This window comes from Artemia franciscana, chromosome 2, assembly GCF_032884065.1.
Source record: "Artemia franciscana chromosome 2, ASM3288406v1, whole genome shotgun sequence".
NCBI lineage: Eukaryota > Metazoa > Arthropoda > Branchiopoda > Anostraca > Artemiidae > Artemia > Artemia franciscana.
The window spans coordinates 25,869,106-25,896,606 of record NC_088864.1 but is presented as its reverse complement, the minus strand read 5'-3'; the positions used below and the strand labels follow the sequence as shown (position 1 = coordinate 25,896,606).

At 35.3% G+C, this 27,501-nt stretch overlaps 1 protein-coding gene across 2 annotated transcripts in view; it reads left to right on the top strand.

Moving 5' to 3' along the window:
* The window catches only part of LOC136039329 (palmitoleoyl-protein carboxylesterase notum1-like), a 91,513-nt gene that overhangs the window by 8,096 nt on the left and 55,916 nt on the right, over window positions 1-27,501 (top strand). The window lies entirely within an intron of this gene.

The window sequence follows — 27,501 nt, the reverse complement described above, 5'->3', positions numbered from 1 at the left end:
GTGGGCCAGACGATGATATCTAAAAGAATTATTTATGAAATCTATCATTAGAAGTGCCATTAGAAAAAACAATTTTGACAATTCTTCAGAGCCAATTGTGACAATTGTCAAATTTATCTATCTACAACAAACATATATATTTTTTTAAACCCTTTCGTATAAAGGGAGAAAAAGCAGGGCGATTGCACCTAATAAACGTAATAAGTTAAGAAAGACGAGGGACGAGAGAAACCTGTATAATTAAAAACAAATGGTGTTAATCAAATCGTCTATGTTTTAACAGTATCACCATGCATATCTGCAAGATTTTTTTGATAATCCAAACTATTAACATTTGTGGGTGGAAGGACATGCCCCCTGAAAAACCTGTATATTTGGTCCTCATTCCCATTCCTACTGTGAAAAGTTCAGGATATTGTATTTCTCCCATGATATCTAATATATATCATCTTCCCCAATTGTTAGTTGTTCCGGTAAAATACGCAAAAAATAAATGATACGTATTTCAATTGAATAAAAAAAAAATCTGCTGGAATTAAAAGACGGATCTGAAACATAAAACAAACAAAAAATATTGCTTCTCTGTTTATGCTACATACATCCACAAAACTAACCAAAAAAAAATTGATTCATGATATTTCTCTATAATTGTTGATAGGGCTTTAAGGAAAATAATTGAAAAAAAAAATCAAAAAAAGGATGTTTCTCAAAGAATGCCAAAGAGCTATATTAGGCCAAAGAAGAGTAAAATTATTCGCACTACATTAATTCAAAATTAGAGCCAACAAAAATTATTATCAAAGTATAATTTAAATCCAGAACAAACACAAATTACAACCAATAACAGCCAAACTTAAAACGAACAGAAATTATTACAGGCAGGGATCAATACCAGAGCATTATTTGCGCTTTAGTGAAAACAATTTTTATTTCCAATGTTTTTTCTTGTATTCGTCGTAACAACAACAGCAACACAACAACAAAAAATTACAGCTCAAGGCTAATCAGGGTTTACAAAATAAGAGTGGTGCTACTTGTTCTCCTTTCTCCCAATACAAACTTCTAAACGGCTTGAACGTCATTTGCATTTTGAAAACGATATGCATCTTAAACGATATCGTATTTGTTTCTTAAAGCATTTGTGAAAACACCAATAAGATGCAAAACCACCATAATAACCAAGATTATCAAACAGTTCGTGGTAACGAACTGTAAGTAAGGAGCGACACGACTCAATAGTAACCGAAACTCTAAAAAACAACATTATAATGTCAATAGATATATCAAAAGAATTGGCTTATTATACTGATTCCAAATATTCAAGATGTACTAGGTTTAGTGTTACCCATCAAACCCAAAACAGACACAAATTACAACGAGTAACAGCCAAACTCAAACGAACAGAAATTATTTTAGACAGGAGTAGGGGGAACCCCCCTAGGTATATAAAAGACCAGAGCGTCATTTGAAACAATTTTTATTTCAAGTATTTCGCTTGTATTTGTCGTAACAACAACAACAAAAAAATACAGCTCAAGGCTCATCATGGTTTACAAAATAAGAGTGGTGCTACTTGTTTTCCTTTCTTCCAATCCAAACTTCTAAATGGCTTGAACATCATTTGCATTTTGAAAACGATATGTATCTTAAACAGTATGGTGTTGGTTTGTTAAAACGTTTGCGAAAACACCAATAAGAAACAATATCACCATGATAATCAAGATTATCAAACAGTCTGTGGTAACCAACTGTAAGTAAGGAGCGGTATGGCTCTATAGTAACCGAAACACCACCTAAGAAACAAAGAAACTTAATGAAAATCTTACCATCAGATTCATCATATCTGAGAACCCTATTGTAGATGTTTCAAGTTCCTATCTGGAAAAACGCGGAATGTTGTTGTTAATGTTTTGCCAGAAGAAAGATCACGAATGCGCGTTTATCGTTTGTTTGTGTGTGTGTGTTTCACAAGGATGATCATATCGACCAATGGTACCACACCATCGGCAAAAGTGCTTATTTAAGCCGAAATTACTAATTCTAGTACCCTTTCTAAGAAACCAAAAGGATTGGAGGGCAATTACTTATTAAATTTAATACTGAAAAGAACTAATAAAAGTATATCGGCTATTTAATATATAATGATATTAGTTCCTGGCATTTTTAGTCTCAGGAACGTCTGAAATTTAAACTTTTAAATTTATTAGCTTCATAAAAGATAAATATTTAAAATATATTTGTTCTCAGTAAAGCACAAATGACGCCCTGGCCCTTAGGAGGCCCGTGGGGTGTTAGCTCTGCTCTTGTTCAGGCGCGTAATTTGCTAGGGGCAGGGGGTAACTGTTCTATCTAGACCCCAGTTGCCCCCCCCCAGCTTAAATTTGGTATAGCCTTTGTCCCCCAGGATTTTGACGAAATTACACCCTCCTTTTTAAATAATTTATATCTGTTTTGAGCCGGTATTGTTTTATGACTTGATTTCTGATTGTTCATGGTTTAACATGATTGCATTAAAAATTTCTCTAATTAATTCTTGTTTGTTTTTTGAATACATTGTTCTTTAGTGGTTAATAAAAGGAATATTTGCTAAGTTTTTTTTCGGTTTTTATGGCACTTGGTATTAACCAAGTGACATATAGCAGTCGCCAATTCTGTCGGTCTGTCTGTCTGTCGGTCTGTCGGTCTGTCCTGGTTTTGCTACTTTAGGCACTTCCAGGTAAGCTAGGACGATGAAATTTGGCAAGCGTATCAGGGACCGCACCAGATTAAATTAGAAATAGTCGTTTTCCCGATTTGACCATCTGGGGGGGAGTGGGGGCCCGGTTAATTCGCAAAAAATAGAAAAAATGAAGTATTTTTAACTTATCAGCGGGTATTTGGATCTTAATGAAATTTCATGTTTGGAATGATATTGTGTCTTAGAGCTCTTATTTTAAATCCCGACCGGATCTGATGACATTGGGGGGAGTCGGAGGGGGAAAACCTAAAGTCCCGGTTTTGCTACTTTAGGCACTTCCAGGTAAGCTAGGACGATGAAATTTGGCAAGCGTATCAGGGACCGGACCAGATTAAATTAGAAATAGTCGTTTTCCCGATTTGACCATCTGGGGGGGGGAGTAGGGGCCGGTTAATTCGGAAAAATAGAAAAAATGAAGTATTTTTAACTTATGAGCGGGTGATTGGATCTTAATGAAATTTGATGTTTGGAATGATATTGTGTCTCAGAGCTCTTATTTTAAATCCCGACTGGGTCTGATGACATTGGGGGGAGTTGGAGGGGGGAAACCTAAAATCTTGGAAAACACTTAGAGTAGAGGGATCGGGATGAAACTTGATGGGAAAAATAAGCGCAAGTCCTAGATACATGATTGACATAATCGGAACTTATTTGTTCTCTTTGGGGTAGTTGGGGGGGGGGAGTAAGTCTTAAAAATTAGAAAAATGAGGTATTTTCAACTTGCGAACGGGTGATCGGATCTCAATGAAATTTGATGTTTAGAAGGATATCGTGTCCTAGAGCTCTTATTTTAAATCCCGACCAGATCTTGTGATGGGGGCGGGGAGTTGGGAGGGGGAACCTAAAACTTGGAAAACACTTAGAGTGGAGGGATCGGGATGAAACATGGTGGGAAAAATAAACACAAGTCCTAGATAGATGATTGACATAAACGGAACGGATCCGCTCTCTTTTGGGTAGTTGGGGGGGGGGGGGGTTAATTCTGAAAAATTAGAAAAAATGAGGTATTTTTAACTTACGAACGGGTGATTGGATCTCCATGAAATTTGATTTTTAGAAGGATATCGTGGCTCAAAGCTCTTATTTTAAATCCTGACCGGATCTGGTGACATTGGGGGAAGTTTGGGGTGGGGAGACCTAAAATGATGGGAAACGCTTAGATTGGAGGGATTGGGATGAAACTTGGTTGGAAAAATAAGCAAAAGTCTTGCATACGTAATTTACATAATTGGAACGGATCCGCTCAATTGCGGGGGGGGGGGGGGGTAATTCTGAAAAATAAGAAAAATAACGTATTTTTAACTTACGAAGGAGTGATCAGATCTTCATGAAACTTCATATTTAGAAGGACCTCGTAACTCTGATATCTTATTTTAAATCTCAACCGGATCAAACGTAATGGGGGGGGCAGTTGGGGGGACCGGAAATCTTAGAAAATACTTAAAGCGGTGAGATCAGGATGAAACTGGATGGGAAGAATAGAAACCTGTCTAAGATACGTGACTGACATAACTGGACCGGATCTGCTCTCTTTGGTGGAATTGGGAGGGGGGAGGTAATTTTGAAAATTGAGGTATTTGTAACTTACGAAAGGGTGACCAGATCTTAATGAAATTTGATATTTAGAAGGATCTTGTGCTATAAAGTTTAACTTTAGGTTCTGACGTTCTCACAAGTGCCAAATGAGCTCTTGGCTCTTCCGACCTTGTACCATATGAGCTCTCGGCTCTTCCGACCTCGTCCAAATGAGCTCTTGGCTCTTCTGACCTCGTACCATATGAGCTCTCGGCTCTTCCGACCTCGTCACAAGTGCCATATGAGCTCTTAGCTCTTGTTCTGCTTAAGATTTTGGTATTTTGTTTAAACTTTCGAGAACATTTGGTGACTAATTTTAATAGTGGTTTATCCTCGTAAATAATTATGGGGAGGGGAAGTACTATAGAAATGTATTAAAAATCTACGTGATTTTTGGCCTTCTGTACGGTTGAAGGCATCCTGACCCTTACCCTGCTTATGCCGTAAATATAGACAAATGGGATCGAACATTTCATCATAAGAATATTATTGAATTATTTTTTGGTTGTAACTGCTTATTTGTTTAAATGAATGGATTTTGAGGTCATTTATTAAAGAGTTCTGTTTGTTGTTTAAGAAAATAAAAATAAATATACAATCTCAAGCTTCAATAAAACCAGATTGGATCCTGATTGAAGTTTACTCGGTTCAAAAATTTTAATTGATGTGCTTTTATGGGCGAAAATTTAGTCCAGATAAGCGTATAAAGTTTGAATATTGCCAACTAAGAATCAATGTAACCACATTTAATACCATAAGAATCAATGTTTCAATTTAATACCATAAGCCCTTCTCAAAATATGGTATATACGCTATATTGGCGATATGACAAGACAGAGTGCCTTTTGATCTGTCTTGCTGCTTAATCGTGCACAAAATAAAAATCTCTTAAGATATTATAGTGAAAACAGGTTTTTGTGTTTATGGATTGGAGACAAAATTGGTTAGTTCTGTTTCCCTCTCCAAAACTAAATATGCGCTTTCCTTGCCTAGCCTTCCCCTCTTTCCCTCCAAAAAGCCGCTTCCAAGATTTTACGGACATGCTACTTTGGCAGTTTCAATACAAATAGTGTCTTTTGATAAGAACAATAAGTTATGGGCCCGTTTCCAATCCCCTCATCAGGGATGTTGTTTGGGAGGGAGATATGGTGGCATTTGCCTCCAGATTCCCCGCCCTCTATAGATTTTGAAAAGTCCTATTTTTGATGTACTTTCATTGAAAAATATTCTCCTAGGATATGCAAATACTGTTGTCCCCTCTCTATTTCCATGAATCGACACTACTCCTCCTAAGCCCCCCCCTGCAATCCCTACGATAGGTATGGTTTTTTGTCCCAGAGAATAATCTCGAAATTTAAAGTTAATCGGACATCCAGAACCAAATATGTCCCTCCTTTTTCATTTTATAATCCATGTGTAAACAATGGGCAACTTACATAATTTACTGCCCTTGTCCCAAGATTTGTAGGGATTGAGTCATCCCGGACGTATATTTTTTTAGTTTTTGATCATACTGAACAAAACGGCTATCTCAAAATTTTGATCAGATTTCATTGGAATTGTGGGGGGCAGTGTAGGAAAAGAAGGCCACTAATACTTTGAATTCCCTTCTTCAACGGCCAATTTTCATCCCCAGCGTATTGCGTATGTGGGACTTTGACAACCTGAATGCACATATTGTTACCTAAGCTGTTCTGACGATGTTAGAGATGTTATACGATGTACGATATTGACCTGGGGGCAGATAGTCTTTTGGTTTTTCTCACTTTGCATGGATTATAAATCCCATAGGAGCATATAATACCAAATTTTATTTTTGTCTGAATTGGACCCAAAAGGATTTAGCCCCGTTGCCTTCCCCGAAGCTAAATTTGAATTTATGTGCCTGACTCTCCCCTTTACTTTCTAAGACAGTACCTGACAATTTCAACTCCATGCCCCAAACCTTTTCCCCAATAGCACAGACAGGCTGTTTCAGTAACCTGTATACAAGTAGTGGTTTTTTTGTCTACCTCAGCTCCCGTCCCAAGTCAAAATTAAAAATTAACTTGATCATTCTTTTCAGTATTCTGCTGAAGTTTCAACTTGATCTCTGTAGTTGTTAAATTCTGTCTCTGAGATACTGCCGATACGGTATTTTGATAACCGGGATGCTTATAGTGTTTTTTTTTAGTTTCAATACTCCCTCTTGAATATTTCCTGAAAATTTCAACTCAAAACCCTTAGCCACTCCTTAGATATAGCAAAATTGTAGTTTTGCTCTTTTTACAACCTGGAAACATGTAGTGAATTTTGATTTGTCTCGCTACTGAATCACGCATAAACTATAAGTTCATAGGAGCTTATGGTACAAAATCGTTATGTTTTTCTGAATTGGAGACAAAAACTGTCTAACCGCTTCCTCCTCCTCGAGTACTGTTGAATCTTCCTTGCCTCACCCCCTCCCTTTGTCCAAATCACCTGAAGATTTCAATTTCGTCCCCTAAAACGTTCTTAAGATGTTGCAGATATAGTATTTTTATGAACTAGATATATATGTAATGTCTTTCAATTTACCTCTACTCCCTCAAATCAATTTTAAATTCCAACCAGTCATGTCTTTAATACTCCCTTGAAGCTTCATCTCGATCCCTTAAGCCGTTCCCAAGATATATTAAATAATTTTAAAAGATAGGTACGCATAGCGTCTTTCGATTTATTGAGGTACGTATGTCGTTTCCTGAGTGTACCCTTGAAACATACTGGAAATTTTGGCATAGTGAACAATCCAGAAGAGCTTAATCTAAATACAAACAATCAAAAGAGGAAGTTTCTGAGCCATTTTCGTGCCCTTACCCCCCCCCAAACACACACAAACGAACTTTTGGTCTTTTTGATCCATAGATTGATCCATGAAAGTTTTGATCGGACATCCAGGATCAAACATGGCCCTTTTACCCAATTAAAACCTAATGTTTAAAAATGAGCAACTTGCATATTTTACGGCCCTTGCCCCAGGGGCTAGTGGGGAGGTCTTGTTATCATTGGAGACATTTTTATTGGACTACGAACGGAATGGATGTTTCAAAATTTTGATCGAATGTCTTTTAGGCTTAAAGTATCGCTAGGCAGGAAGAAAGTGTTCATGAGGGGGCTGATTGTCCTCAAATCCCTTTAGGCTCTTAAAAATGACACTAGAAATTTCAATTTACAATCGAATGAACCCCATCCAAAGCTTTTACAACCACTACCTACATACGAAGTATCCTGGTCAATAGATAAAACATAAAATAATACTTAAGCCATATCGCTCCTTATCTAGGCAGTACTAGTCGCTGCTTATGACTGGCTATGCTTGACCCTTGAGAGATTAAAAACTGCAAATTAAAAATTACTGACATTGAAACCGATAAAACTATTGTGAGCCTTCCTTTTTTCTGGTATTGGTTTTGTGTTGCAAAGCTTGAAGTGTGACCAAAAAGTGGTCAGCCAAACATGCGGTTGGTAGTTCCTCACAATTAAGTTCGTGAATCCTCTTTTTTTCACTCATATCATATCCAATGATCCACTAGAAAGTCATAAACTTTTCCACTAAAAAATCTGACTACGCATACTCCCCAGTATTGCTTATAATATGGCCTACGTATAATAGAGAGGCATGAATTTATTGGGGGATGGGGCATTTTGTCAAACTGACTAGTCTTCTCGCCTTTGAATAATGGTCAAAATCCAAAATTCAAGAGTTTTGGACATAATCATTAGTCCCCAATAAATTCATTAAATAAGCCTCTTATATTTATTGAATCTAATGGAATAGTAGGGGATAACATGTCTGTAAGACTCTGGACCCGTTCACATAAAAACTAGTCCCATTAAGTTTTTTGGCTAACTTTAAAGTACTCACGACGTCAATATGAAGATATATTTTGCCCTTGACTCCTTCTTAGATCTACTCACACCTGAGTACTGAGATTTTCTATTATTTTTCTTTTAGTTATTGAAAGAACATTTAGGTACAATCTCTGCGCAAAGTTTTTGTTAACAGAGTTGTTATATTGAACCTTGAAATAAAACAAAAATAAGCAGAAACTAATTTCGTAAATTTGACGAAGATTTTTGCTTGTAGTAATTCAAACATAAACAATCTTTTGATCCCCAGAATGTCAATCGCACTTTTTCTCCTGTTTTACGCAATTGGCGTAAACAGGATGAACTCCGTTTTCTGCTGATTTTTCACTCACGCTCCATATTTTCAGAATTGACACCCGCTAAGTGTTAAAACTACATGGTACTTGTCGGTTATTGGAAACTTCCCGAAAAGTGAAGTTAGGTTAATCCTAGTGAAAAATAACAAAACATGATGATAAAATAATACTTTAGAAACAAAATTATGGAAATCTAACCCAGCCTAACCTAACCCCCCCCCCCATCTCTAATGTGCAAATATATAGCCCCAATTATGTAAGTCCAACGCATTCTATCAAAGCCCAATGCATTGTATCATCCATCACTTGCTATGAAACCAGTTTTTTAGATGTGTGATTCCAATGAAACCAATTTTTGATTGTGTTTCCAATAACCGACAAGTAGCAATCCATAATTTTATATGGATATCTTTTCCCTGAAAATTGTGTTTCCACGTTTTCCTTCTTTTAAGACGTATATGATGGTGAAAATTTTCCGTTAAACAATTTAAAAAATAAAATTTCATTTTTAATAACCTTAGTACTTTAAGGTCCGGCCACAAGATATAAAATTATAGAAAAATCATAAGGGTTTTAGAGTTTTTGAAGACGAGCAATTTTTACGGTTCTCCTTCTGGGAAACAGGAGATGGACCAGATGCTTGTGTCTTGCACATACGACTGGTTCAAGTATCGAAATTTTGATGCATCTCCGTGAGTGTTTTCTAGCTTTACTTAAGGTGGTTCTTTAGGATGGTGAAAGTCGATGTCTATGGTGATTCCTTGAGTTTTTAAACATTGCTAAAAATACTATTCACAGCAACAACTTTAATATATTGAGCATCTTCTCTTTTCCTCTACCTTTTAAGTGTGTCCAAGTGAATAAGAACTTCATTTAGAATTGAAGCAGATGAAAGTCAATTTTCCCTGCATCTATATTAGGAGAGCATTTGTATAAATTCTCGATTGCGAAATTATACTACAGTATATGCAAATGGTCGATTAACTGTTTTAACTATGCGATAATGGATTGTCGCTACCACCTAAAATAATGCCTGAAAAAACTATACTAGTTAATAATATTCTATTTTATGTTCCTCGGTTACGAAAAACTACAATACACTGCATGTGACAAGCTTAAGAATAGCAATTACTCTTCGTTCACGTGTTGTTCAACAAGAAGATTGCATCTATTTTTCCTCGCGTAACCTTAAGCACAAAAACATGAAGCTACAGCTAACATTAATATTATGTGCGTAATTAAGTCTCACTGATTGATGATTACCAAAGTATTTCGACTTCAAAGACACCGCGGGTCGGCGCCCAGCCGTCGGACATCCGCGGCTATGTTTGACAAGATTTTGAAATAATGATTCGATGGGTAACTACTGCTTTTTTCTTTTATGTTATAAAGATAAACTAATTATTTTAGCATATAATAAATAAATAAGTCTTTAACTAACAGTAATTTATGTCATAGCTTAGTTCAGAAGTATTTTTTGTGCGTGACATTCCCTTTTACTTTCTTAGGTCTTTCAAATCAAAATAATTTCCACGTCTTACGATCATATATGCGTGCGGGAAATTATTTCGAAGGTAAGGGCCGTCAAAAGAAAAAACAAGGAAATGTCGTGGGAAAGGGGGCTTTGCCTAGGTCCCTTCTCAGTAAATGCATCTGCTTCCAAGTGACGCCATTAGGACTTGATTCGAAGGCTTATTTCGTAAAATTTTTAATTTTATCAAGATAGTTGATTGGTTAGTTGGATGATATTTATTGTTTGTCAACCGTTTACTCAAATCAAAGCTACTTAATAACTCAACGCCTTTAGAAATTTTATCCGACTCATAAAAAATAGCAAAAATGCATATAAAATTTTTTTGATGAACTTTTTTTAAGTTTTTTTTAACTATCCTGAAAAAAATACTCCCCCGAACGAAAATACTGAATATGCGGTTAGCTTGGGGATTGGGTTAGCACAATATTTATCCAAGAGGTAAAAAATAACGCTTTTTGGTTTCAGCCATTAGCACGCTTAGTATTAAAACGTTGTGGTTTCTTAGGTTTTTCATTTTCCAATTTTTGCATGGGTCGTTAGGAATAGCCTTATAGGGGAATTCCATGTCATATTTTCCTGTATGCAGTTATAAATTTAATTTATTGCAAAAAGAAGCTTGTAACACTAATTGCATAATTTGTGTTCTCAATTTTGGAGGTGTTTTATGAATTTATAAGAAACTGATTAATATCTTGGTGCATGATTGAAACTTTTAAAAAACTGTAGAGTAAACAAATAATGTTGACGTAAATATTAATAAAATTGGCACAAGATATTCAGCAATAAGTGATTATGGTGCAAAAATAGCATTTGATCCTACGTTTGTGTTTTTTTAACTCTTAAATCTAAAACCGGTCTGAACACTATTTTTGAACGAATGTTGATGCAATTGTGTCGTAATTTATTTTTGGAAAAGATACAGGTTATTTTTCTTGATATAACTATATTTAAATAAAATATTCATTTTGAAGAACTATTTTGACATGTCGCGTTCTACTGCGATGAGACTCCAGGCCAAAGATACAAAGAGGGGACCTTGTTACCCACAAATTCCTCACATGGACACTAGAGCTCGCTCTTTCCGTTCGATTGAGCTCTTAATATTCCACAACCATTGATCCAATTTGAGCAGCCCTGAAGATTCCAGTTTTGGGGAGAGACGGACAACAGAGAGCACTTCAATCGGGCAGGACTAAATTGGCTCTCAATGCCCAAATCTTACAATGTATTCACCTTTCTCCCAAGTTTTACTGGATATGGCATTTGTGCTTATGTATAAAGGGAAGGCCCTTGGAATCACCAAATTTGTTTTAATAAAATTTCAGGGCGATTCAACTTTCTAATCCAAATCACCAAGACACTTTTTCATTTCAAATTGGTCATATGCATAATTTAGGATTGTCTCTCCAAACTATTTCTTTAAAATTTATTTGAATATTTATTATGAATCCATTTACATAAAACTAGTAATTCTTATTAAAGGCTCTAGAACGCACGATTTCTGTTCGAAAAAGATTACTATTGCAACTGTATGACTTACTGGCTCGTTATGGTCACTGTGAGAAACAAGTCTTTTAAATTTTGTTAGTGGGCTCTTGGGCATCCAAAACTTCCTTGTGCTAAATTCATTATTATCAGGTCATTTTTTGGGGAAGTTCCTTCCATTCTTTATATTGTACACATTTACTTATGTTTACAACTTCTTATGGGTGCCTCTGAACTTAATAACTTTTGCATATAGTCACTGTTACGCCCTAAGGTCGCTTTTAACATTTTCACACTTCCGAGGTAAATGCCGAAAACCGTTTGTTAAGCTAGCAATATAGATAAGGAGGATGGATATGTGATTGAACATACATGGTCGAGCTGATCCTCCCTGTGAATGTACCAGTTGCCGTGTCCCCGCCAATTCCCGTGTACGTGTAAAGAGGTAAATAAAGAGCGAAGTGGACACAATGCATTATTTTTTCTGACAAAGGATTTTCGTACAGACGGAGTTGCCGTTGAAACTTCAAAAAAAACTCATTTGATTGAAAATTGAAAGATCTAGTGTCCCTTTTTAAGAGGCAACTAGCCCCCCCACGCCCATCATTTCCCCAAACGCATCCAATCATCCGATTTGGAATTTTCAGAAAAAGATAATGGAGATGATGACTTGACCAAAAAGGCAATATTTGGGCTAGACCTACTGCTACTACTACTACAACAACTACTCACTACTACTACAACAACTACTCACTACTACTACCACTCCTCCCACTACTACTACTAACACTAAAATTTCTGCTTCTTTTGGGATTACTACCAAGGCTGAAAGTGTTGAAGGGAGCATCTGAGGAAATGATGAGGGGAAAGTTGAGCTAAATCAGAACAAGCTATGTGCATAGAGGTTGTAAAAAGGGCGTATTAGCAATATATTTGGAACGGCTTACCGTATCAAGCTGAAACCTCCGGGCCATAATGAAGGGAATGTTCAATTAACCAAAAGGCGACATGTACATGCTACTACTGCTATTAATACTGTTGCTACTGCTACTGATAACACAACAGTACTACTGCTTCTACTGCTCCACATTTACCACTATTACTATGATACTAGTATTATTAAAGCTAAGCATATAAAGATGAAAACTTGAGAGAACATTGAGAGGAAATTCGAACTAAATAAAAATACACTATTTGTTTTCAGACAATACTTAAATGGGAAGATCAGTTGACCAAAAGGCAATGCATGCTTGCTACTACTAGCACTGCTATCATTGCTAGTTTTACTTAAGCCTAAGCGAATGAAGATGAAAATTTGAGTGATTATTTTGGGTAAATTTGAACTAAACCAAAACACATTATCTTCATGCAGATTGCCAAAAGGGCGCATCTAAAGAATGGATTTGGGTACTAAGTTGGAAATTTTAGAGAGTGCTTAAAGGGGAAGAGGAATTGACCAAAATTCAAAAATGCTATCTTACCACTACTACTGCTATTAATACTATTACTCCGGCTACTACTACTGTTACATTTATTTCTATTGCAACTACTTGTAAGGCTAAGAGTATTGAGGTGAAAATTCCGGGAAATGTTGAGAATTTCAAGAAATAAAAATATAAATATACAGATTATCAAAAGGTATATTGACAATGTCATCAAACTCACGCTATAATTGGAGTACAAGGGGGGGCGACTTTCCAGTTCATTTATCTAGTAATTTCTTTTTGTTTTGAGTTTGAAATAAATATCTGTTTTATTCTGGGTACATCATAAGTTCATTATTGTTTCTATTTTTATTATGTCTAATTTCTTTTTTTTTTTAATTTAATATCTGTCTGTTAATGTCGTTTAAAAAAAAACTATAATCAGGGTGCAAGGGGACAACTTAGCAGTACGTATATCTAGCAATATCTCTTCGTTTTGAGTTCGAGCTGAAAATGAGTTTAATTTTTTGTACATTATAAGTTAATTATTGGTTTCATTTTTAATAAGTCTAATAACTGTTTCTTTTCACTTTTAGTTCATTGTTCATTATAGTTTCTGTTAGTTATTTTGCTTTTATCAAGACATAGCTTTGCTCTTTAGTTTTGTTAAAATAAACTTCTATTTTTATTTTGTTCAATCTTATATGTGTGTTAGTCCATGAAGTGTCCATTAGCAAATCTTTAGGACTGTAATAGACACGTACACAGGGGGAGCCGATGGTTCTGTTCGCCGCATATATCATGATTTAGTAAGGAATTAGGAATTGTTGCACGGTAAAGAATTCATTCCTTGACATCCTGATTCAAAGACAGCATCTTGAATAATCCTTATTCACTTACAGCCCTTTTCCAAGGGACTATGGAGGGTTATGTCATCAACAAAATTTAAGTTATTTGACCTGAAAAAACTGGTTGAAAAAATGGCTGTCTTAAAATTATGATCAGACGACTTTCAGGGAAGGAGGGCTTTTGGGGAGGGGCTAGCTGCCCTCTAATCTTTTTGGTCACTTAAAAAGGGCACTATCAATTTTAAATTCCGTTCGAATTAGCCATAAAACACCTTTTTATGGTGTTCTGGTAACCCGCTAGCCCTGGTAAAAAAAAGAAAAGAAAAAAGGACACACCAGGTTCTGCACCCCCCCCCCACATCTCATGATTTGTTTATAAATTCCGCATAATTTCATATACATCTCTGTTTATGTTATGTGGAAAAGTTTGCTTCTTCCCTCTATGATAATTCTACGTGCCTGCGTAGGCTACTATTGTCTTTCGGTGTTTTAGGAGTATTATCTTTTCCTACTTTGTTAACTTAGCATATCACCCCTCTTCATTAGATCTTCATTTTCAGTTGCTTCCGTGATTTTATCTTTTTTTCCAAATGCAAAAAAAGAAAATGTACTATTTGTTTCTAAATGAGAAATAAATAAAATCATAAAGGTGTTTTGACAAGATACCTTTGATTTATCTCGTTTGGCATGCCAACTCTGAGAAGATAGATTTCATGCTTATGGATCCTTTTTCACCATTTATTAACTATCAAAGAATTGCGATCCCAATAAGGCTGGTATATATCAGATACGATCACATCGAATTCGGCACATGCTATTTCTTTACCATGAAAGGAACCGCAGAGGGACGATAGACTATCAAGCTTGTTTTCTTTGTCAGGGGCTGGGTACTCCCAGATTGGTGTCATCAGTAAATTGACCATCCATACTCTAAAATTTGGCTGTAGTGTTATTGAAAAGATTTTTATCGCGTTATTTCTATCAAATGTATCTTATTCTTAAGCTGGATTTAGGCTGATTGATGGTAAGGTTTTGGGATTAAAATTTTGCAGGATATGTTTTATGATAGTGTCTGAGATGTCATTTCAGATTTTCCTCAAGGGGGATGGGAAGGTATTCTATAGAAAATATTATGTCTATTTATCAGGCAGGTACGCAAGGGAAGACCATGGGTCGCAGTACCAACCCAAAATCTTTTTTTCTTGATTTCTGCGCAAAAAGATGAGGAAAATTTATATGAAATTTGTGCGCACTGCTTATTCAAATATCAAGTGTTTTGTTTTGTTTTCTACTATTGCCCATTCTCCATCCCCCCCCCTCGAAAAAAATCCAGCGTACTTCCCTGAACCGTATTATATAGAAACATTTACTGTATAAACCAATTCAATATATATATATATATATATATATATATATATATATATATATATATATATATATATATATATATATATATATATGTGTGTGTGTGTGGGTTTATCTGGAGGGGAACATATAAACTTATGAAATGGTAACCACGAAAACTACACTATTTCTCCAGTATGCGTGAACAAATTTAATTCAAAATTTTTTCCTTTATATACTCGTATATATATATATATATATATATATATATAATATATATATATATATATATATATATATATATATATATATATATATATATATATATATATATATATACATATATATATATATATATATATATATATATATATATATATATATATATATATATATATATATATATATATATATATATATATATATATATATATATAACAAAACATGGTGATAGTATAACATTTTAGCAACAAAATTACGGAAACTACGACAAAGAATTGTGGAAAGCAGGACATATATATATATATATATATATATATATATATATATATATATATATATATATATATATATATATATATATATATATATATATATATATATATATATATATATATATATATATATATATATGAAGCAAAATTATGGAAACTGTGACAGAGTTGTGGAAAGCAAGCCACGAAGAACGCATTATATTAAATACCTAACTTAACCTAACATAATCTTACCTAACACCTAACAACCTTTCTATATTAAATATTTAATATATATATATATATATATATATATATATATATATATATATATATATATATATATATATATATATATATATATATATATATATATATATATATATATATATATATATATATATATATATTTATATATATATATATATATATATATATTTATATATATATATTTATATACATGGTACTGGTCTGATAAACGAGGCTCACTCAATAAATGAAGTTAGGTTAGTCCTAACGAAATATAACAAAACATGGTGATAGTATAACATTTTAGCAACAAAATTACGGAAACTACGACAAAGAATTGTGGAAAGCAGGACACATCAAACGCATTATAGTAAGCCTAACCTAACTCAGCGTAACCTAATCTAACCAAACCCCTAACCACCTCTTTATATTAAATACTAGCTGTTGGGGTGGCGCTTCGCGCCACCCCAACACCTAGTTGGTGGGGGCGCTTCGCGCCCCCCCCCCAAGCCCCCCCGCGCGCGTAAGTTGTTACGCGCCATATTAGTTACGCGCCATTGTAGTTGTGTCCCTATGTCCCACCTGTGAATATAGATAGATATATATATATATATATATATATATATATATATATATATATATATATATATATATATATATATATATATATATATATATATATATATATATATATATATATATGTTTTTAACTACGTAAAACTTGCGAATATACAACATTCTTTGCTGTCCCATTGTCTGTGCATATAAATAGATTGTCAGGTTTACCGACTCTTGAACATGCAACATATAATGGTCCATGGGAAAACAATCCGTATTCAGATCTATACCTCATAATTCTAATGATTGCCCTTGAGCTTTGTTGATGGTGATTGCTAATCGACCATTCCCTGAGTCGCCATCGTCATTTATATATCCCCCTGTGCACCCCGGCGTCCCCTTTGTAGTTATGTCCCTGTGTCCCGGTCGTCATTTATATTCCCTGTGTCCCGGTCGTCATTTGTGTCCCGGTGTTCCAGTCTGTGATTTCTCTTTGAGTGTCCCGGGCGTCATTTATATTCCTTGTGTCCCGGTGTCCCGGTCGTCATTTATATCCCCCTGTGCCCCCCGGCGTCCCCATTGTAGTTGTGTCCCTGTGTCCCGGTCGTCATTTATATTCCCTGTGTCCCGGTCGTCATTTGTATCCCGGTGTCCCGGTCTGTATATACATTCGTTTTTTAGTTTTGTTTTTCTCCTTTATTTTTTTCCTTTTTTATTTTTTTTCTTTTTTAGTTTATTTAGATTTTTAGATTTTTTAGTTTTTTTATTAGTTTTTAGTTTTTTTTGTAGTTTTTACCATTTTTTTAGTTTTTTTAGTTTTTTTTTTACTTATGTCCTGGTCGTCATTTATACTCCCTGTGTCCCGGTCGTCATTTGTGTCTCGGTGCTTTGTTGATTGCTAATTTATATTATATTTATATTTATATTTTTTATATTTATTAATATTTTTTTAGTTTTCTTTTTCTCTTATTTTTCAGTTTTTTCCTTTTTTTTAGTTTTTTCTTTTTTAGTTTTTAGTTTTTTTTTGTTTTTTACCTTTTTTTTAGTTTTTTTAGTTTTTTTAGTTTTTTAGCTTTTTTAGTTTTTTTATTAGTTTTTAGTTTTTTTTTAGTTTTTGCCTTTTTTTAGTTTTTTCAGTTTTTTTTAGTTTTTAGTTTTTTACCTTTTTTTAGTTTTTTTTTAGTTTTTTAGCTTTTTTAGTTTTTTTTCTTTTTAGTTTTTTTTGTAGTTTTTACCTTTTTTAGTTTTTTTTCTTCTTTTGTATTAGTGTGAAATAATTCAGACGTCATATGCGGACAAACACGACGTCACTCGACAGACAGACAGACAGACATAACCCACAAACAACTTATTTTTATATATATTTATTCATATTTTTTTAGTTTTCTTTTTCTCTTTTATTTTTCAGTTTTTTCCTTTTTTTTAGTTTTTTTCTTTTTTAGTTTTTATTTTTTTTAGTTTTTTACCTTTTTTAGTTTTTTTTTAGTTTTTTTAGTTTTTTAGCTTTTTTAGTTTTTTTATTAGTTTTTATTTTTTTTGTAGTTTTTGCCTTTTTTTATTTTTTTCAGTTTTTTTTTAGTTATTAGATTTTTACCTTTTTTTAGTTTTTTTTAGTTTTTTAGCTTTTTTAGTTTTTTTTTCTTTTTAGTTTTTTTTTGTAGTTTTTACCTTTTTTAGTTTTTTTCTTCTTTTGTATTAGTGTGAAATAATTCAGACGTCATATGCGAACAAACATGACGTCACCTGATCCATCCACAGATCCACACACAGACAACTTATTTTTATATATATAGATTTAATAAAAATGTACATACATCGAAGTTTTCTCACTCAAAATAAGCAAATCATTACCGATCAAGGAAGAGAAACCGGTTTCTGATAGATCTTACACAGCATAATTCTTGAGTGGGCTCAGTTTAACAAACAAGTACCATATATAAAACGGATGATTTTGATTTTGAAGTGATTATTTTCCCATTCCCTGAAAGTAATATATACTCAAATATCACATATTCGGCGTTTTTCTCACAGTTACTTCGTTATGCAAGGATTTGTAGTAATTATATTGATTTCAAAAATAGATGTAAAATCTTAAGCCAAAAATTGATATCAAGAGGTTTTTCTGCAAATAAATTAATTTGACAATTTAAAAAAAAATTAGTTTTCATTATAACGAACTTTTAAATAAATATCAAAAGAATTATCTGGAAATACTTAAAGAAATTTTCAACTAATTTCGGTGGTTCGAGAAATGATGATGCAGCGCCATTTATTTTGAATTGTGTTTCTAATAGAGCGGATTTTTTTTAAAAATAGCCACATGGTAAAGATGAATTCTATAATTGTTTAGTTTATTCAGGTTTTTTGCAATGTGTTAATATTTGTGATTTGGTAAAATTTATCATATTTAGTTTACCTATTGTTGCTAAAAAGAGGGATATATTAACAGGATAAGCTTATTTTGGTGTTACTTGGTTGTTTTACATTTGCTGTTTTTTTTTTTCATAGGCATGTATTTTGGGGGTGATACCTGACACGGGGATGCCATGGATATTCTGTGGTAGCCACAACACTTGACTGGGTAGAGAATTTAATGTGGCGAAACCCTACAGGCAAGTGTATTCTCCTGATGAGCCCTTGTGTTGGGTTGTTGCCTCTGAATTGTGTTGCGAGAGCAACACTTTGGTTTTGTCCCGGTTTTTTTTGTTTTTTTTTTTTTTCCTATGCCGCCGATCTCAGCTTATTCCTGGAAACTGGTAAGGGTCTAACCTGTGCGGTTTTTACGGAAAGTGTGGATCTCAGGCCGGATTGATGAATATGACATTACATTTCGGAAAGCTCCGTAGAACTCTTGCCTGGGGCCAAAAAGGATGGTTTTTGCTTGTCCTCGAGCCAGAGCCTATGGTGTGCGAAGTGAAGTGGAGTTATATAGCCTATGTCAGAGAGGAGTATCTGAAGTTGTGCAGCCAAGCTTTCGTTTCATCAAACCATGTTTCTGCTTTCGAGTGGAAAGCTCCGTTCTAGCAGGCAAGCAGGCAGGCACCAGTTTCAAATTGAAGATGGACTAAAATCTATAAGTGTTAAATATATGCGGTAGTTCCCCGGCCCCACAGCCAATATATCTTCTTTGAGTGATAAATAGAAAAATTTACAGAAACAAAAAAGTGCGATTTTCCCACGGGTCCGAAAGTGCTGCCATCTATTGTTTCTAGCCATTTCTGTTCGTGATTTCAGCTGACTTTACCATTCTTTTTTTTCTACTTGGGATTGCAATAGAGAAATGGTATCAGATATACCTCTTAAACTTTAAAAGTTCTCTCATTGCTAATGAAATTAGAGCTTATCCTTTGCTCCTTTCTAAGTGGTGGTGTTAGAAAGTTGGCCTCCGGCAAAAAAGTCAACTTTTGAACTAAGACAGATAGAATTTTTTTTTCAATGACAATCGATAGACCTTGATGAGCTGATCAAAGTATATGTCATCCATTTTTTGTTACAAAAATTCCTTCATGACATACACCAGTTTGAAAGTTTCAAGGGGTTGACAACTTCAGTGGTAAGGTACACACTTGAACCAAAAATAGGCCGATACCAATTGTGAGATATGTAGGGGACTTCCAAGCAACAGTCGATTATTAGCTTATAATCATCTTTGGCAATGAGGGGTTTGCAACTTTTGCTGATTGGTGTACCTATTATCTGTTTCTGGTGTAATTGATGGTAAGAACAACTTGGTTCCCGATTGTAAGACATGTAGGGGAGTTGTAAGTAATAATCGACTGTTAGGCTACAATGACTTCAGCGACAAGGGGTTTGGAACTTTTGCTAGTTGGTGTACCCATTATTTGTTTCCGGTGAACTTGGATGTATATCCCGGGAGAGGGACTTGTAAGTAAGAATCGGTTGCTAGAGGAGGCTCACGAGGGGCTACAAATTTGTGCAAATTGGTACACATCTATGGAATCAGGGACCCATAAATTTCCTGTAATGACTCGCCATCCAATAATAAGCGATCCTGGATGGCGAGTCATTACAGGAAATTTATGGGTCCCTGATGGTATTTTGATCCTGAAAAGTTACAGATAGCTTTATAATACCAACTAGGTTACATAAGATAATGTTCCAAGTTTCCATCCGTCACGATGTCTACGATTGAAAAGGATAAAGTTCAACCGGCTGCAAAGTGACATTTAGGGGCCTAGTAAGTAATAATCGGCTGTTAGTGTGGACCTCGGGCCGGATTGATGAATATGACATTATATTTTGGAAAGCTCCGTACGACTCTTGCCTGGGGCCAAAAAGGATGGTTTTTGCTTGTCCTCGAGCCAGAGCCTATGGTGTGCAAAGGATAAAGTTCAACTGGCTGCAAAGTCAATTTAGTCCCTTCTTCCAATATTTTTTTTTTCAACCCTGAGGAATAGCCTTTGATCATCTGATTACTGATTGTGTTATTCTTTGTCTCTCACGGAAGAGGGACTTGTAAGCAAGAATGGGTTGCTAGAGGAGGTTCATGAGGGGCTACAAATTTGTGCAAATTGGTGCACATCTATGGTATTTGATCCTGAAAAGTTACGGATAGCTTTATAATACCAACTAGATTATATAAGATAATGTTCCAAGTTTCCATCCGTCACGATGTCTACGATTGAAAAGGATAAAGTTCAACTGGCTGCAAACTCAATTTAGTCCCTTTTTCCGATATTCTTTTGCTGTTGTTTTTTCAACGCTGAAGAATTTGATCATGTGATTACTAATTGTGTTCTTCTTTGAATATGCCGTTTTGAAAGCTTTGATAGTTTTGACAACTTCAGCATTTAACCGATAGCGAAGAAACAAAACCAAAGTGTTGCTCTCGCAACACTTTAATCGGCAAAGCCGGACAAAGGTTGCCGCAACACTTCACGTTGCCCAGGCAACGTAGGTCTAGTTATTTGTCTTTATTGTTTCTATTGTTTGGTAAATGACGACTTATACTTATTGACGAAATGACTGCCTGTCCATGGATTATTCTTTATGGTTGATTGTGTATGGCTATGCTGTTTGACCTATGTGGTTGTATGGATGAGTAGGGTTAAAGCTTCATTCAAGTGCTGGTCTATATTAATCACTAATTTAGGAAAACAGTCTTCCTTTTCTCCTTCTATCTCCTTGGTACTTCTTTGATTCTATTTTATTTATCAAACAATTCATGGTAACTAATTGCTGATTTCAAATGTAGAAGTTTCATTGAGTTTAGTTTTTTATTTCGAAAAAAGGGGGAAACACCCTCTAAAAATCATAGAATCTTAATGATGATCAGATTCAGCGTATCTGAGAAGTTTCAAGCTTCTATCTGCAAAAATGTGGAATTTGTTTGAATATTTTGCTAGAAGTAAGGTCACAGAATCGTGTTTATTTGTTGTTGTTTTTTCCAGGGGTGATCATATTGACTCTGTGGTCCTTGAATAGTGTTAGAGGGCTCATTCGGACAAAAATTAAAAGCTCTAGTACCCTTTTTAAGTGACCAAAAAGATTGGAGGGCATCTAGTCCCCCTCCTTCACCATATTTCCCCCGAAATCGTCCGATTAAAATTTTGATGTAGCCATTCTGCTCATCATAGTTGAAAGGCCCAATAACTATGCCTTTGGGTATAACATGACCCCCTCCACCGACAGCCACAGGGGAAAGGCCTTTAAGTTATAAAAATTGTCCATTGTTTACGTACAGTTTTTGTTATTCGGCAGCGTGCATACATTTTATGGTATGAAGACAAATTTTCTGCTGTTTTTTTTTCACGGGGGAACTTACCATGAGGAAAAAGTTTCCAGGGGACGAACTTGTCAATGGGAATTTTACGCTCGGGGAGTTCGCCAGAATTCCTATACAAAATTATTTTTGTATTTCTTGATTTCTCTTTTCCGCCTCAATTTCGCGCGTAGAGTTGTTGAGGGTAATTGCCCTGGGTAAATGTTTATCGGGATTGAATTGTCTAGAGGATATGTCCGTAGATAGGGAGCTTCGTGGAGATGGGGCCAGATTTCCTGGTTTTATTTAATAAAACGATCAGAAATTAAATAAAAAGCAAGTTTTTTTGACTGAAAGTAAGGAACAACATTATAACTTAAAACAAACAGAGGTTATTATGTATATGAAGAGGATAGCCTCCTCCTCAACACCTCTCTCTTTACGCTAAAGTTTAAGTTTTGTCCCAATTCCTTAAGAACGACTTCTGAAACACTATGTTCGTTTAAGTGGAATAATAAGAACCTTTTTGTCAAAAGTACTAAAAAACTTTAGCGTAAAGAGCAAGCTGTTGAGGGGGAGGCAGCCCCCTTCATATAATTATGTTAGTTTCAAGTTTTAATATTGCTCCTTACTTTCAAATGGAAAATCTTGTTTTTTTTTTATTTAAAAATGTTTCAGGAAATAAGTATACAAGATTCAGTAATTTGAACGATGCAAAGGGTTTTCAAAACTGCAGCCGCCTAGGGGTAAATCAAAATATCAGAGCTTGTGTTCAAGTTGCGAAGTATTTAGTTACCCTCTTTGACGAATAGCAGGGGTATTTTCTTTTTTCTAAAAGATGGGGATTCATGATTCTGAGAATCCTCTAAAAACCAACCACTAAGATATTTGAAGGCAAGCCCTTTTCAATTTTATAATATCTCTGATACGCAAGGAAAAAAAAAAGAAAAGTTGGTCTTTTTGCACAGATGGCTCTAATTAACAAGAGCTAAGAGCTCATATGGCACTTGTGACGAGGCCGGACGAGCCAAGAGACAAGAGCTCATATGGTATGAGCTCTAGCAAAATTCTAAGAATCAATAGATTGATATAAAAGGAAAATCAGAAGCTTAATGCCGATCGAGATTTCAAACAGTTCGTGGTAACGAACTGTAAGCGACCCGGCTCAATAGTAACCAAAACTCTAAAAAACGGAATTTTGATACCAATAGTTACATCAAAAGAATCGCATTTTAATGCTGATTTCAAATATTTAAGTTTCATCAAGTTTAGTCCTACGCATCAGAAGTTACGAGCCTGAGAAAATTTGCCTTATTTTAGAGAATAGGGGGAAACACCCCTTAAAAGTCATAGAATCTTAACAAAAATCATACCATCAGATTCAGCGTATCAGAGAACCCTATTGTACATGGTCCAAGCTTCTATCTACAAAAATGTGGAATTTTGTATTTTTTGCCAGAAGAAAAATCACGGATGCGTGTTTATTTTATTTTTTTTTTTCCAGGGGTGACCGTATCGACCCAGTGGTCCTAGAATTTTGTGAGAGGGCTCATTCGAACAGAAATGAAAAGTTCTATTGCACTTTTTAAGTGACCAAAAAATTGGGGGGCACCTAGGCCCCCTCCCACGCTCATTTTTTCCCAAAGTCGTCGGATCAAAATTCTGAGGTAGCCATTTTATTCAGCATAGTCGAAAGATCTTAGAACTATGTCTTTTGGGACGACTTACTCCCCCACAGTCCCCTTGGGAGGGGCTGCAAGTTAAAAATTTTGACCAGTGTTTGGATATAGTAATGGTTTTTTGGGAGTGTACAGACGTTTTCAGGGGGATTTTTTGGTTGGGAGGGGAGTTGAGAAGAGGGGGTCATGTGGGGGATACTTTTGTGGGGAAATGTAACGGGGGAAGAAGATTTCCATAAAGGGGGTGCAGCATTTTCTAGCATTTCTTAAAAAAACAATGAAAAAATAAATATGCAAAAGTTTTTTCAACTGAAAGTAAGGAGTAGCATTAAAAATTAAAACGAACAGAAAATATTACGCATGTAAGGGGCTCACCTCCTCCTAATACCTCAGTCTTAAAGAAAAAGTCTTAAAGAAGTCTTAAAGAAATTACTAAAAATGCTTTAGCTAAAGCATTTTTAGTAATTTCAACTATTTATTCTACGGCCTTTGCGATTCAGGGGACAAACTTTAAGCTTTAGTGTAAAAAGCGAGGTATTGACGAGTGGGTGAACCCTCTCATATACATAATCAAAACGTACGAATATAGAAGTTTGTTACATAAGCTAATTCGTGAGTTACTAATATCTTTTGATATGAGCTACGTATCTTTTACTAATGAAAACCTTCGTAAAAAACTAAAAGTTCTAGTTGCCTTTTTAAGTACCCAAAAAATTGGAGGGCAACTAGGCGTTTTTTTTCTGATATTATGAGAAATAGAAACATTCAGATCGAAATAAAGATTTTTAATTTTATGAATGGCTTAAGAATATTAAGTGGAAACTTTCAGGGCATGATGATGGGATGTACAACTGATGAAAAGGGAATATGCGCATACTTCCTTATATGAAATTACTCCGTGTATGAGAGGGGATTTTCCTCTTCAATGCCCCGCTCTTTACGCTAAAGGTTTTTACTGTTTTAAGAGGTAGAGTTAAGAGAAAGAGTCAAACTTTAGCGTAAAGAGCTTGGCGTTGAAGAGGAAAAGCCCCTTTCATATACGGAGTAATTGCCTTATTGGCAATTACTCCAATAACATATTGCCTTTTCGTCAGTTGTACATCCCCCTCATCATGCCCTGAAAGTTTCCACTAAATATTCTCAAGCCATTCATAAAATTAAAAATGTTTATTTCGATCTGAATGTTTCTATTTCTCATAATATCAGAAAAAAAACGTTATAACCGAGATTACCTAAAAAAATGAGTTTAATTCAAAGAAGATGCCTGCAGTATGCTGATATGCTGCAGTATTGAACTAGCTCTCAAAGGGATTACACCTGTTTGAACTTTTGAATTGTTTGAACTTGATTCCTTAGCCATGAATTAATTCAGTGACTACAGAAATTGTGCAATCTGATACTTGAATTTATCACACAATCAGATTTTTGGCGTTTTGAATTGAGAAAATTGGATACGATAGCCAAGTGTGGTGTGTAGAGAAAATTGGATATAATTTGCCTGCGCGTTAATTACACTTTTAGTGTAGAGAAGGATTAGCAGTTGGGCCGACCTCGCACAGTTTGGACTGATTGTTCACTTGGATACATTAGTGAGGCTCGGCCCTCACGGAAAGATAAGTTTCTTTCACTTTATAATCTTTCATTTACTAGGCATGAATCCTGCGAACGTTAAAATCGGTGATTTATTCCTAGCCAAATTTGCGGGCTATCCATTCTGGCCAATTCGAATCCTAAAGGTAATGACGACGAATACCGGAGACTGCAAATTTGCTGTTTTTTGCTACGGCAAAAAACACGTTTTTTGCTACGGCAAAAAAGGGGCTGTTCCCTCTTCAACGCCCAGCTCTTTGCGCTAAAGTTTGACTCTTTCTCTCAACTCTAATTTTTAAAACAGTAAAAACTTTAGCGTAAAGAGCAGGGCGTTGAAGAGGGAACAGCCCCTTTCATATACGGGGTAATTTCTGTTCGTTTTAAGTTTTAATGTTGCTCCTTACTTTCAGTTAAAAAAAAATGTTTTTTTTTTATTTAATTCCTGAACGTTTTTAGTTAATCCATGTTTTGATTTCGGCTCTCCGCAAATGAATAATTAAAGTGAAATTTGCATATTTATATTAATAAAATAAGAGCTCTGAGTCACGAGATCCTTCTAAATATCAAAATTCATTAGGATCCGCTGACCCACTCGTAAGTTATAAATACCTAATTTTTTCTAATTTTTCCTCTCTCTTCAGCCCTCCAGATGGTCTAATCGGGGAAAACGACTTTATCAAGTCAATTTGTGCAGCTCCCGGATACGCCTACCAATTTTCATCGTCCTAGCACGTCCAGAAGCACCAAACTCGCCAAAGCACTGAACCCCACCCCCTAACTCCCCAAAGAGAGTGGATCCAGTACGGTTACGTCAATCACGCACCTACGACATTTGTTTTTTCTATCCACCACATTTCATCCTGATTTCGCCACTCTGAGCGTTTTCCAAGATATCCAGTTTTCCCCTCTAAATACCCCCAATGTCAACAGATCTGGTCGGGATTTGAAATAGAGCTCTGAGACATGAGTTCCTTCTAAACATCGAATTTCGTTAAGATCCGGTCACTCGTTCTTAAGTTAAAAATACCTCAATTTTTCTAATTTTTTCAAATCAACACCTCCCCCCATCTCTTCCAAGGTGAACAGATCGGTTTCAATTATGTCAATCACATATCTATAACTTGTACTTATTCTTCCCATCAAGTTTCATCCCGATCTCTCCAATTTAAGCGTTTTCTAAGATTTCTGTTTCCCCCTCCAACCCCCCATGTCCCCGGATCCGATTCAAATTGAATGGAGCCTCTGAGACATACGATCCTTCTATATATCAAGTTTCATTAAGATCCGATCACCCATTCGTAAGATAAAGATACCTCAATTTTCATGTTTTCCAAGAATTCTGGTTTCCCCCTCCAACTCCCTCCAATGTCACCGGATCTGGCCAGGATTTAAAACGAGAGCTCTAAAGCACAAAATCCTTTTAAATATCAAATTTCATTAAGATCTGATCACCCGTTCGCAAGATTTCCGGTGCCTCCACCCCCAGTGACACTGGATCCGGTCGTGATTTAAAATAAGAGATCTGAATTACGAAGTCCTTCTAAATATGAAATTTCAGTAAGATCTGATCAATCATTCGTAAGTTAAAAATATCTCATTTTTTAGAATTTTTCAGAATTAACCCTCCCCCCAAATACCCCAAATAGAGCGGATCCTTTCCGGTTATGTCAATCACGTATCTAGGTTTTCTGCTTATTTTTTGCACCAAGTTTCATCCCAATCCCTCCACTCTAAGCGTTTTCAAAGATTTTAGACCCCCCCCAACTCCCCCAAATGTCACCAGATCCGGTCAGGATTTAAAATAACAGCTCTGAGACACGATATCCTTCTAAATATCAAATTTCATTAAGATCCGATCACCCATTCGTAAGTTAAAAATACCTCATTTTTTCTACTTTTCTGATTTAACCACCCCCCACTCTCCCCCAGATGACCGAATCGGGGAAACGACAATTTCTAATTTAATCTGGTCGGGTTCCTGATTCGCCTGCCAAATTTCATCGTCCTAGCTTACCTGGAAGTGACTAAAGTAGCAAAACCGGGACGGACAGACAGACCGACAGAATTTACGATTGCTATATGTCACTTGGTAGATACCA